This window comes from Pantherophis guttatus, chromosome 2 (assembly GCF_059756535.1).
Source record: "Pantherophis guttatus breed Tessera chromosome 2, ASM5975653v1, whole genome shotgun sequence".
NCBI lineage: Eukaryota > Metazoa > Chordata > Lepidosauria > Squamata > Colubridae > Pantherophis > Pantherophis guttatus.
In genome coordinates, this window is record NC_142064.1 from 240,927,379 (window position 1) to 240,940,550 (window position 13,172).

Here is a 13,172-nt window from a genome sequence, read left to right on the forward strand (position 1 = left end):
CTGCTAAATCCTAAAGAATTGTCACATGACCATCAAGCCACACCCACAAAATAAGCCACGCCCACAGAACCAGTAGTAAAAAATTGTAGAATCCACCCCTGCTTTTATGCCACCATTTTCTTTGGTCAACTCAACACAGTTTATTTACTTAATATTCCCATTTCTATTTTCCCCACCACCACAACCCTATGAGGAAGGTTGGACTGAGAAAGAGTGACTGGCCCACAGTCATTCAGCTGGCCTCCGTGCTAAGGGAGGACTAAAACTTAAACTGACAGTCATCTCTCTCTCTCTTTCTATCTCTCTCTCCCTCTCTCTCCCTCCCTCCCTCTCTCCCTCCCTCTCTTTCTCCCTCCCTCTCTCTCTCCTTCCCTCCCTCCCTCTCTGCCCCCTCTCTCCCTCCATCCCTCCATCCCTCTCCCCCCCTCCTCTCCCCTTCTCCTGGTATTTTTGTTCCCTGATTTTGAAGCTTTTTCTGTCAAATTATTTAAGATGTAGAGTATTTTTAAAAAGCTATTAACTATTATTTCTGTTTCCATAGATTTTAATTTTTCTTAGCTGGTTTGTTCTGAATTACTTATTCTCTATTCCGCATAGGATTTCCTAAAGGGGGAGTTACGTGTAATCTTTGAGGAACATGTTGCTAAGTTTCCATATGGATCTTGTTATGATATGATATGGAGATGAAAAAGTGGGATTGACTGTCTAGAAAAAAAATGTTCTCATGCTTTAAAGCAACTTGATTCTGTGGTTAACAAAGGGAGTTTGGAAAGAACCCCATGTTTTTGGAATGAACACAGATTAGGCACACAGTCCAATTTCTACACAATCCAGTTAAGCTGATGGGTAGAGAGTAAAAAAAAACCACATTCAGTTAGAAGACTTGTTGTGCTTTGCAAAGCCTTAAACATCTGCCTGGTGTGAGGCTTATTTCCCTTTGTTCTGTCTGAAGATGAATTGCTGGATTAGTTCCACTCCAAAAGTTCAATGCATAACTAAACATACCTATGATGACTTGAGGATATCCATTCAGTGGGGAACTTTGCAACTTAATAGTGAACAGGAATAAAAGGAACTCCCTTGTGACTACGGTGCACCCATGTGTAAAATCCTGAGCTGTCATTTCAGCAGCATGTCAGTGTGTCCGCAGCAAACCTGCTTCTGACAAGCTGAAATGATAGAAGGAGCCCTACTTCTTGCAACGGAGTTTCAAACAATATAATGATTGGAGGGATTTTTCTTTTTGGCAGATACTGGCTTTGCAAAATATTTGGATTCGTATGGGTTTTGTTTTGGACAAGGCATCCCTGTTGGGAAAAATTGACAGGAACCAAACATTTAGTTAGTTATCAGTGAAAAGATTTAGTTAATGTTTAGTTACATTATATTTTAGTCTTATTTAGTTTTAATTTTTTAGTGTTTCATATAACCGCCTTTATATATGTGCTATTTTATTTTATTATTGTATATTGCAGAGTCATTTCCGGAGAGATGGACAGCCATATAAATTTAATAAGTATTATTATTATAAAAAGCCAACACCAGCTAAGGAACTGGAAACTGTGGTTTCACATTGTTGTATATATAGTAATGTTGTATGCATATTTACCTTTTGTATAACCTTCTCTTTCCTTTAAGAAGACTTCAGTGCAGGTGTCACTGTATGCAAATATTCCAATCCAAAATGAAGAAAAATATCAAATTCATAAAGTATTTCTTATCCCCATGGCAGAAAAATCAAGTCTGCTTTGGAAATAACTTCAGTTAAATATTTCTGCCAACTTCACATGCACCCAGAAAGTTCTCTAGCAAACTTTTTGTTAGTTGCGAAGTTGTGTCTGACCCATGGACAACATTCTTCCAGGCCTTCCTGTCCTCTACCATCCTCTGGAGTCCATTTAAGCTCACACTAACTGCTTCAGTGACTCCATCCAGCTACCTCATTCGCTGTCATCCCCTTCTTCTTTTGCCCTCAATCTTTCCCAGCATTAGGCTCTTCTCCAGTGAGTCCTTCCTTCTCATTAGGTGGCCAAAGTATCTGAGTAGCTCATAGCTACTCAATAGCTCATAGCTTCATTGAGCTACGCAAGCCCCTTCACCACAACAAGGCAGTAATCCATTAAGGGGCTAGCAAACTTACATTGCACTTATTTTTAAGTAATTATATGGAGGATCATATTTTACAGGTAGTTCTTGACTTATGACCATTTCTTTAGAAACCTTTCAAATTTACAGCAGAGCTGAAAAAAAGGGGACTTATGACTGGTTCTCACATTTATGATTAGCATGGTTACTTACACTTACAACTTACAGGCTGGTCACATGATCACAATTTAGGTGCATGGGAATCAGCACATATTTACAATGTTGCAGCATCCTGAGGTCACACGGTCACCATTTGCGACCTTTTCCAGCCAGCTTCTGACAAGCAAAATCAACGGGGAAGCCAATAGGTCATGGATGGTCTAGTTTGGAGATCCTCAATCTTTCCAGTTTTGCATACTGGCGGAGGGGGGGGGAGTGAGTGAGAGGGAATGGTTATGCATGAGTGGTGGGCGAGCATGTGCCCATTCAGCTCCATTTGCGTAAATGGAGGGCTTCTGTGGCCCAGTCCTGGGCCGCAGCCCAGCGATTGTTGACCCCTGCTTGAGTTGGTGCTATCATCTAACCACTCCTACTAATACAAATATTTTGGTAACATTGAACTACAATCTCTATCCCCCAGAGTGTCTTTGGTGGCTGACAGAGAATGAGTCAAGAACAAGGAAGAACAATATCTTCCTCGTAATAGCATTCAGGTATTCCTCGTAATAGCATTCAGGTAACTAATCACTGACTAACCATGAAAGGGAACATGCTATTAGCTTTATTGTGTCAAGATTTTATAGCAGTTTATGTGTAGTACAATGCATGTACTGCATGCAGAATATATAATGAACAAATGTCATTTAGAAGAGTTAGTATTATTCATATAAAAGACCCATGGAGTGAGACTTCTGATTTTTTTATATATATATGAATGCAGCTGGGAATGACAAATCACATAATGAAAACATTATTTAGGAACGACACTTCATGACTAGGAACTGGGTTTTCGGGTTTTAATGTCTTCCCCATTGAGCAGAAAACTCTTGAATTTCTCCGCTTCAGAATAAACGAAGAGGCTTTCCGAAAGCCCAGTGAAACCCACAAAGGAAGAAGGGGAAAGCAAAGGACTAAAGCTAGAATCGGAATCATGGAAAATGCATCTCAGAAGCACTGGGAATTGTTTAAAAAATACCCTTTGATTAGAATAGCAACAAAAATGCTAATCTGCAATTTAAGAGGAAAGCTTCCAAAGTAGCTCACAAATAGCATGAATTATTCAGAGGCAGGTTATTATTTTTCCTCTGTTATTTTGCATATGATTGAAGCTTCAAACCTGGCACAAATGCACAAATTCAGCTTAGTGCCAAAGTGGGAAGAGAGACATGTAAGAGTCTCTAGCATGGATTTTCAATTCTCTTTAGTCCCAATAAACTAGGGTAGTTTGACCTTCTGTGAGCTGCTCCACTTCGACTCTAATTGGCGCTTGCTTTGATTTATGCAGCTGTAACGTAAGTTCAAAGCAGAATCTCTTTTTGTATTTAGGGTGAATTAATCCAGCATCAGGGAACAGCAATAATGAGGGACATTCATATTAACTTTCTCAAATCACTCTCCACTACCAGATTCCAAATGAGGCTGAGGCGAACCAGATTTAGTGCAGCCTTTCCCTAACTGGTATATTGAGACTACAACTTCCAGAATTCCCAGCCCAGGTGAAACAAGTGAGTCTTTTCAGAGTCTTGTTGGGTCATTGTGCATGAAGGAGGCATCTCTAGAACTAGAAGAGACATCACAGGACTGTGCAATGTTTGTGGAATGCAAAAAAAACCCCAACCAATTATATCTTTCAGGACATTTTGCATTATAATAATACAAAGGTTAGCCCTTCAAGGTAGGCCATGCCAAAAAAACAGGCGCAAGAAATACTAGAACTCTGTTTTATTGGTATAGACTGAATAACAGGATCTTAAAAGCCTGACAGCAATTTCCTTTCACTCAACCTTAAGTTTCTTTCTCAAACTTTTTTTTTTTCTTGGGCTGAGCTCATGTTTTATTAACAGTTGTCACTTACCTTCTTCAGGGCCTCTGTGTTCCTCACACTACTGGGGCAGAGATTATTTAACTTGGGTATGTGAGTTCTTTAAGAATGTGTGACAGAATCATACAAAAAGCTTTGGATCTTTTCTGGATATATTTGTGGGAACCTGGAATGTGTAATGCATTGTGACTGATTGTATAGGTTCTGTTATGTCCTTATAAGGACACCCGCCGGGATTGGCTAATCCTCCGGCGGGAAATTCAAAATGCTGTCTCTGGGCGGTGTGACTTGCCGGGAGCGCTTAAAAGGAGAGCTCCGGCAGCGCAGCCACTAGTCTTGTTCTCACTTAATAAAAGTGCTGAATGGACCACACTGGTCGTGTCTTCTTTTCCTGTGCCTGATCTAACAGGTTCCTTTAGAGTAGATAGCAATATCAGACCTGTTATGGACCTTGCACCACAATTATCCCAAAGGCAGAAGAAGAGAACTTCCAACCATCATGTGTAAGAATTTGGAAACGTATTCCTGCGCATCTGATGGAGTCCAGATTGTGAAATGCAGTTTTTGTGCTCAATCTTCAGTGCCATCACCCTAATTAAGTATGATGGATCCAGGCTGACCCACAAACATCTGACCTTATAGGAAAAACCCTGGCTTTACAAAATCCTAACAATCAAGGCAGCTTCTCAGATTGAGTTATTTGTATTGTGGAGATGTGGCTAACTTTTCTAGATTCTCTCTTTTGGAATATGTCATTTTCATTATTTAGCTCTCTAGATCCTCCTTGCTTATGACAGAAACTTCTTCTTTACATAAAAGCCATTATTGCCAAAGGCATTGGATATCAGAACAGAGAATGGTGACATTCCACAGATATGTAGCAGCAGTTGACTTGACTGATTTCCAATCTTGGCTCTTATGAAGAAATCCAGAACACAGATAAGGTAGATAGACGTACTATACCAGCTTTTCAGCCTAGAGATCATCCTGGATTAATAATTACTTAATTAAATATTGTTAATTTAAATAACATATTGTTGTAGTTCTTATACTCTTGGTGATTCCTTGAATACCTGCATGATTCCTTCTCCTGTTACTTTCCATGAGCCCTTTTAGAGATAGACCACATTTCCAAGTATAATTTGTATACATGCAATCTGTCTCATTTGTAACCTTCATATGCATAACAAACCAGTTTTACCTGCCCTTATACCCTTCACTCCACCTCACTTCACCCCAGAGTAACTTCTATTATTAGTTTAACCATTCTGTACATCTAATGAAGTGATCTGCAGCTTAGGTCAGAGCAGCTTCAGGATTGACACTTATGCCCTTTAACACAATTTGTTAGATGGAAAAAGTCCTACCAAATTCTTCTTGTTTTCTTTTTACTACAACAGAGTAACTCTCTCTCCTTCTTTGTTGTCTACATTTCCAAGAGAGAGTGATCTTGTAAATCCCAGTTTCTCAAATCAAAGCAGACCCAACCCTTATGGCCGTGTGGTCAGTGGTGGGATTCAAATTTTTTTACTACCGGTTCTGTGGGTGTGGCTTGGTGGACGGGGCTTTGTGGGTGGGGCAGGGGAAGGATACTGTAAAATCTCCATTCCCACCCCACTCCACGGGAAGGATATTATAAAATCTCCATTCCCTCCTCACTCCAGGGGAAGGTTACTGCAAAATCCCCATTTCCTCCCAATCAGCTGGGATTTGGGAGGCAGAGAATAGATGGAGGCAGGGCCAGTCAGAGGTGGTATTTACCGGTTCACAGAACTACTCAAAATTTCCACTACCAGTTCTCCAGAACTGGTCAGAACCTGCTGAATACCACCTCTGGTGTGGTCAGTAAAATTAATTTACTAAAATGTAAACTCAATTACAAGAGCTAATATTTTGTGTAAGCATTAACACAATACCTCTAGAGAATTTCAGATCCTGGATTTAAAAGACTTACTACTCTCCCACCCATTTACATTAGCTGAGAAACGTACAATTAACGTTTCACGGTTTCCACACTTCTGACCCTTTATTGCCCTTACCTGAAGCCCTTCCAATTTGCATTTTTTAAAAATTGCAGTGCTCAGCACCTTGAGGAGGATTGGTTAATGCAAGGCTAACATTTATCTTTTTTTTTCCTCCGGTACCCCATTGCCATTCTGTGCCACGATGCCGTTTCTATCTACAGCACAACCACCAAATACATTGCAGCTATATTTAGCACCCTACAGACCTTCCCAATTGAAGCTGAAGGAAGCGATTGTGCCTGACTCTTTTGTCCCCAATGTATTTGGTTTCTGATGTAAAAAGGCCAGCAAGAATCTCTGGAATTAAGCTTCTGCCTCTTGAATAGAATGGGTAAGCGAGCTCATTTTACTGCAAGTACAAATACCGTAATGTCTTTACACATTTAGTCTGGGAACTATAGGATAATATTAAATCCTCTACTGACACTCTTAATTAACATTTCTACTCAAGACTGCTAACAGAGATTGGACTGTCTACATCTATTGCTATGCTCTTAAATTGGGGGAAAGCGGCAGGTTACGCTGAGGAGAACATCAAAAGAAAATCACTTGTTTTGAACTTTACTCAGTCAGAATGTCATGCTAAAAGAAATGCATATGGGGGGAAGGAAAAGAGAGAACACTTTGCCACAAAATATCCCTAGATAAAGCTTCCGATTAAATACAAAGCAGTCAAGTCAAAATTATTGGTGACAATTACTGTAACTCAATTAGGCGCAATAGCAAATGCGCTTCCCTTAAATCACTTTCCTGAGTCTCCAAGGAGTCACGCAAGCAATACTATATGAGGTTCATTAATCTCTAACGTCGTAATTATCGCTACTGACGAAAGAAAACTACAACAAAGCAAGGGAATAAATTTAATAGTTCATGTTTTAATAAACATTTTACGGGTAACCCAGTTAGTTTAGAAGCACTTAATTAATCTCATTGGCTTTGCAGAAATTCTTGGCTATGTGTGACTTCATGAGAAAATGCCATGCTTCCATCACTTCCACCATGGGAGGTAGGTGTAATATTTCATTCCTAAAAATCTACGCTCATTAATTGTGATTATTTACAGCATGTTTTGCTCACATATATGTCGTTTAGATTTGTTATGAGTGCCCACCTGAGTAGACTTTATAAAACAGCTTACCTTAGATTGTAGGGAGAGATGTGCATTACAGTAAGATTATTTTAGTGATTTGCTGACAAACAAATCAATGGCATCCAAAGAAATTAGGATCAAAACTACAAGAATTCCCAGTAATTTCACCATGCTGCTGAAGTGTGGGTACTTGAAGGACACAGCTGGAAGGTATTCAATGGGCAATAAAGCTCATCCTCATTTCATCGAAATTGCAACGCAAACATGTCGCAGGAACTATTTTTTTTAATGCAATGTCTGTGCAGCACTGTTCTCATTTCATCTTCATCTTATAGCTGAAGTAATCAATCAGTAGAAGTTGTTTTTCTTCTTTGGCATTAACATTGATATGATTGCTGATACAGTCTGATCTGCCCAACTTCTATTGGCTATATTAAATTCCTGTGGATGTGTCCACTCCCATTGACCTATAAGATATAGTCATTTTGCTCCAAGATGCACACACACACACACACACTCCAGAGGTGGGTTTCAGCTGGTTCTGACCAGTTCTGGAGAACCGGTAGTGGAAATTTTGAGTAGTTTGGAGAACCGGTAGTAAAAATTCTGACTGGCCCTGCCTCCATCTATTCTCTGCTTCCCGAGTCCCAGCTGATCAGGAGGAAATGGGGATTTTGCAGTATCCTTCCCCTGGAGTGGGGTGGGAATGGAGATTTTATAGTATCCTTCCCCTGCCATGACCACCAAGCCATGCCATGCCACACCCACCAAGCCACAACCACAGAACCGGTAGTAAAAAAATTTGAAACCCACCACTCACACACACACACACACACACACACACACAGAGAGAGAGAGAGAGAGACAGAGAGAGACACACACAGAGAGAGACTTTTTGGTTGTAAGCTCCTTGGGGCTGAGAAGAATTGCTGGAAAACTGAGTTTCCTGAAATGGACCTCTAGACTTCTAAACAACTGAAAAAACAATCTAGTAAAAAGAAAAGTCAACCAAAAGAGCAACATGCAAACAAAAGCAAAAAAAAATAATAAAATAAAAACAAAACCCAGGAGCAAAACAAATTAAATTTTAATTTGTGTGCATTGTTTAATGGACTGTTAAATTGGCCACACCTAGTCACATGACATGGCCACACCCACCCAGTCACATGACCACCTAGCCATGCCCACCCACCTGGTCCCACCCAGAATTTGCTGCCCACAAGCCCAGTAGTGGACCCACCAGTTCTATCATTCACTTGTAGTACCAGTTGAGGATGAAACCAATTTGTTACCAATTGCTTTCTTTTGCTTCACCATATGCTGCTCCTCCATGTCTGCCAAATTATTTTATTACAAGGTTTAGTGTGCTTTCAGAACAAATGATCCGTATTAAAGAGCTGCCCACGTTGAGGACAACGCCTCCTCCTTTCTGTGACAGAATTGGACCTGACTCCAAATTTTAAGACAGCACACTTTTCTGCTACCTCGAGTACTGACAGATAGGACTTTTCACAGACATATCTGGCTGTGCTGATATAGGAGGATAAGAATTATTTTATGTCCTAAATTATTAAAATATTGTTTCCATATAAAAATGTGTACAGCCCTTAAGTATAATCACACATGATAAAAACATTAATGCACATGCTATTTTAAGCCTAAATACCTGTATTTTATTCAGTGCTTTAAACATATCCCCCAAGATTTTCTTTGTGATAGTTATACACGTAGTCCTCGACTTACAACAGTTCATTTAGTGACCGTTCAAAGTTATAACAGCACTGAAAAAAATGACTTATGTCCATTACTCACACTTATGACCATTGCAGCATCCCTGTGGTCACATGATTTACATTTGGATGCTTGAGAACTGACTCACATTTATGACGGTGGTAGTGTCCTGAAGTCATGTGATCCCCATTTGTAACCTGGCAAGCAAAGTCAATGGGGAAGCCAGATTCACTTAACAACTGTGTTATTAAGTTAAGAACTTCAGTGAATCACTTAACAAATGTGGCGAGAAAAGTTGTAAAATGGGGCAAAACTCACTTAACTAATTTCTCACTTAGCAACATAGATTTTGGGCTGAATTGTGGTCGTAAATTGAGAACTATCTTCGTTGTGATAAATTATAAATGTGAAAGATGTCTTCACAACAGAAGTATGACAGCAGAAGTCATGTATATTTGAAACTCTGGGGCTACAGAAATACAGCAAGTGTGCAAGTTTATTCCTTGTGATAAATGTGTAGCATGAAAAGTTGTCGGCACATAACTGCTCTGCCTGTAAGTGTCTATGGAGATTCTCAGTCATCCAGGTCATGGTTGTCCCAAAGGTGCTTTTTCAAGAGGCAACTGGCTGGTTTTTCTTTGAAGACATTTCGCTTCTCATCCAAGAAGCTTCTTCAGTTCTGACTGGATGGTGGGGAATGGGACTGGATGATGAGGTATAAATCCTTCCATTCCCCACCATCCAGTCAAAGCTGAAGAAGCTTCTTGGATGAGAAGCGAAACTTCTTCAAAGAAAAACCAGAAAGTTCAGTTCCCCTTGAAAAAGCACCTTTTGGATGACTCTGCCTGTAAGACATTCATACCATATAGAGTAATTAACTCTTCCACCCTCAATACTTACTCCCAGTTGGTTTGAAAAAAAAATCAACTCCTAACCACTGTGCCACCACGGTTCTTATCCACCAGAACTGAGAGACTGAACTTTGTGAATTGATCCAAATATCAAAACTACCTTTTAAAAGCTCACTAAGTTAGTGGTTCTCATCACATCTGTGCAAAGTGATTTCCAAAGATCTTATATATGCAATGGAGGGATTCTAATAGATGCATGAGTGATGGGCGTGGGCAGCCAGATGGATAGAGGTTGGAGCCCAAAGACTTATAGTGATTTTGTCTATGATTTTACTTTATAATGTATATACTGTACATAACCTTTTAAAAGTCTGTAAGGATTGGGATACATAAATACTCGGGCAACGCCGGTTTATCAGCTAGTTTGAAATATTTTTTTTAATAAAATGATGTATTGTGGGCATTTAACTCCAGAGAAATTGTCAAGATTGTATAAGGGAAAATCAAATAAGAACTGGAAGTATGATTATTGCGAAGGTACCTTTTACCATCTTTGGTGGACATGTAAGACTGCCAACAAGTATTGGGATCAGATATCTTGTTTGATTCATAAAATATTAAAAATGGATGTAAAATTGAAATCAGAAGCTTTTCTTTAGGTATCATGGATAAGCAGATTTTAAAGTAACCATGAGATTTTGTATTTATATATGACAGTGCAAGGGAGACTTTTATATGTACATACACAAGATATACAAATTCCCACAACTGAAATTAATGGAATTGGCAGGGATGGCAAAACTGATTACTGTGATGAAACACAAAAGCCTATTTAGCTTTGTTTCCTTATTGATCCCTTCTCCTCCCTGCAACCTTTCCTTTTCTGTTATTTTGTATTTTATATCTCTTTAAAACTTAATTATATATATATATATATATATATATATATATATATATATATATATATATATATATATATATATTCGCTCCTGTGAAAGCCAAGTACAAGAAAAATTAGGCTTATGTTATTGCTTTGTCCCTAATGCAAATTCACTTCTGTTTTTTTTTCTTTCCTGGAAGTCAGTGCAAAATAGTTTTAATTTTTTGATGAAAAGAACAGTATTTCCATGCTTGTTCAGGGGTGGGGTGGGGGGAATCATCTGGAGATGTTCATGTGATTGTTATTATGCCATTTGATGTTACTCTGGAAATTATAATGAAATTTGATTAATCAAACAAGTTATTGATTTTAGATATTAGAGATGATTGGATATATATTAAGTACAGCAATAAAAATCCCAGGAGACCATCCATGACTGCACACAAAGAGCCTCTGTTTGTTCTGCCCTTTTCTCTAAGATCCTTTGGAACACTTATATACAGTAGTGGGATTCAAACAGTTTGCATCACTTCAGCCAAACTGGTTGTTAAACTGCTGGCTGGCCCCGCCCCTTCCAGAAGTCCCCACGCGCCCCGTTTTGGCTCCCAGGTAAGTGCAAGGAGGCCCGTTTTTGCTCCCAGGGGGTACAGGAAGCCAAGTTCTCCTGTCACACCCCCTGGCTACGCCTACCATGGCCAGTGGCCACGCCTACCCAGCTGGTCATTAGAGCAGAGAACCGGTTGTTATATTATTAGAATCCCATCACTGCTTATGTAAGTTCTTTGTAAATCACTTTGTACAGATGTGATGAGAACCACTAATTTAGTGAGCTTTTAAAAGGTAGTTTTGATATTTGGTTCAGTCTATCAGTTCTGGTGGATAAGAGCCGCGGTGGCGCAGTGCTTAGAGTGCAGTACTGCAGGCTATTTCTGCTGATCACTGGCTGCCATCAGTTTGATGGCAGATCAAAGCTCACCATGCTCAAGGTTGACTCAGCGTTCCATCCTTCTGAGGTGGGTAAAATGAGGACCCAGATAGTTGGGGGCAATATGCCGTTTAGAGAGGGCTGTAAAGCACTGTGAAGTGTTATATAAGTCTAAATGCTATTGCTATATGATGGCTATATGGCACCCAGTGTTATGCAAGCAATAAGCTGTCCAACACCAGTTGGTAGTTAGTAACATGGGTGAGAAGTGGATTGTCTTCAAGCAATAACTTTTTGAGATGCTTAAGTCTAAATGAAGTTCTTTCCTTCTTTCATTTTTTTTTTTAAATTTGATTTATATGCCGCCCTTCTCCGGAGACTCAGGGCAGCTTACAATGCGCTAAGCAATAGCCTTCATACTTTTGTATATTTTATACAAAGTCAGCTTATTGCCCCCACAAACTGGGTCCTCATTTCACCTACCTTAGAAAGGATGGAAGGCTGAGTCAGCCTTGAGCCTTGTAGAGATTCGAACCAGCAGAAATTGCAGGCAGCTGTGTTAATAACAGGGTGCATTAAACCACTGTACTATCAAGGCTCCTTTGATATCTATGCAGCCTACGACCAGTATGTGAGGACTTTACATGTTTGTCATTCATGTTTTGCTTGACAGCTTCCAAAAATATGGGAAATCAATTATGTGCATTTGGTTGTTTCATAAAGGATCTTCTAAAGTTCTTATGTGCTGTATCCTTTTTAGTTCCAGCCACAGGCGATCCACATACCTACTTTTTTGGCAAGAAAGAAATAGACGTAACTTTCATTTTTGGTAAAATAATAATTTGCTTCTTCCTAAATTTATACCTGCAGCATATTCTGCAACCAACACTTTTATGATTGCCCTCCCCTTTAATTTGTTTTATTTATAATATGGTTAGATTTTTCCCATCCACTCTTTTTGCAATCAATTACGTTTTTTAACTTTTATGTTTTTCCTCACACCTCCTAAGTTAATCATTTTTCACTTGACCCAGAAAGAAAGAGGCTAATGGGAAGTCTTCTGTAATCAATCTGAAAACTAATAAATATTTTGAGACTGTCATAAGCACAACTTATGCATGTAAATGTAAGAGGAATGAATGAACTGCTGACTAGAAACTTTTAAGTAAGTTTCTACAGCTGATTCATTTTTAAAGAAAAGGGATAAACAATATTTTAACCATAGGTATGTTAGTATATTCTCAGAAAATGTACTGAAGATCTCTAATCAAATTTAGCCTGTTTTATGGGACTACCCTAGTTTTTATATTATTTTTAATTGCATCTTGGTTGAAATCAATCTGGTGGGAAAAAGCAGAGATTTTACCATTACCATAGGTAATTTTTCCAATATTTATTTGCTCTGGCAGTGTTTGAGTTGGTGTAAAGACATATCTATCTCAAAAGCCTTACTGTTTGCAACTAGCTTAAATTTATTTGCAGGATGAATAATATAAAATGATATAATATAAAATAATATAAAAATGATGGCGACAATGCCAAAGA

The 13,172-nt window shown here is 39.0% G+C and overlaps 1 long non-coding RNA gene across 1 annotated transcript; it reads left to right on the forward strand.

Moving 5' to 3' along the window:
* The first annotated feature begins 4,930 nt into the window (after nt 1-4,930).
* On the forward strand, nt 4,931-12,364 carry LOC117679047 (uncharacterized). The gene is made up of 4 exons (XR_004595237.2): nt 4,931-5,070; nt 6,312-6,481; nt 7,093-7,156; nt 12,301-12,364. It is a non-coding gene; the product is annotated as an uncharacterized LOC117679047 (long non-coding RNA).
* The last annotated feature ends 808 nt before the right edge of the window (nt 12,365-13,172 follow it).